Genomic DNA, 1,321 nt, shown 5'->3' on the forward strand with positions numbered 1-1,321 from the left:
GGAACTCACTTTGTAGACCAGGCTGGCCTCAAACTCAGAAATCTGCCTTTCTCTGCCTCCCAAGTGCTGAGATTAAAGGCATGTGCCACCACTGCCTGACTTACTTTATTTTTATATTTAAACTTATGTATTTAAATGTATTTAAGTACAAGGACACATGTATTTAAGTACAAGGTGCACTATTTAATCGGGTCACCACAAATATTTCCTCCAACACTTAGCATTTCTTTAGAATACAAAATGGAGAGTTTTTGGGGGCCTGGGGGCTGCCAGTGTGTAAGCTGGGTATATTTGAATGCTGCTGTACTATGGCTTGCATTTACTGCTTGTAGACTTTTCTGCCTAGGGCTGCATTAAATAAGCATGGGAACATACAAGATGCTCCATTGGAGGAAATGTCAAGCTGAAATAATTTTGTTTATTATCATTCCCTAACTGGGGCCCAAAACCCTTGACCTTGTCAAGAAGACAAGGGAGACTCTCTTCTCTAGTTAGCTATGCTAACTGCCAGGAGGCCAGGTAGGAAGCCCACTCATGGTCCTCCCCTAATTCTCTTGGTGCCCCCATGCCCTACTCCCAATCTTCAATTTGGACTGGAACACCCTATTCTACTTGAGTCCACTGCAGTCTCCAGAAGTCAAGGTAGGCTGCCTGGCCATGGATATTACCCACTCTTTCAGTGCCCTTTAAACCTAACCCCAATCCCCACACTCTCAATACCACCATGACTTAGGTCCCAATTTGGGTGGGGACCCCCCCCCCAGCTCAACCACAAGCCATTCTGGCCAGAAGAGCAGACAAGAAAGATAAACCAAAGAAAAACCCCAACAAAGACAACCCCAGAAATCTTCATCTAGACCTATAATTATATCAAAGCCAGATGCTTGAATGCCAGCATATAAGCACAATCAATAATAGCCAAGGCATTGTTTCACTTCCAGACCCCTCCTATTCTACAACACTATTCTCTGAGTGTTCCAACATAGCTAGAACAGAAGAAAAAGACTATAAAACAAACTCTATAAAGAATGGGGTTTATATAGAGAAAATGAATAAATGAATAAATTCCTTAAAGAAATTGAAGAAAAGACAAACAAAACGTTAGAGGAAATAAACAATTCCTTTAAAGAAAGCCCAGAAAACAAAAGCAAAAAAAAAAAAATTAAAGGAAATGAATTAAATAGTTCAATTCCTGAAGATGGAAATAGAAGCACTAAACACAACAAAGCTGGTACAACCACTCTGGAAATCAGTTTGGCGGTTCCTCAGAAAATTGGACATAATACTACCAGAGGATCCAGCAATACCTCTCCTGGGCATA

This window comes from Mus caroli, chromosome 3 (genome assembly GCF_900094665.2).
Source record: "Mus caroli chromosome 3, CAROLI_EIJ_v1.1, whole genome shotgun sequence".
NCBI classification, from domain to species: domain Eukaryota; kingdom Metazoa; phylum Chordata; class Mammalia; order Rodentia; family Muridae; genus Mus; species Mus caroli.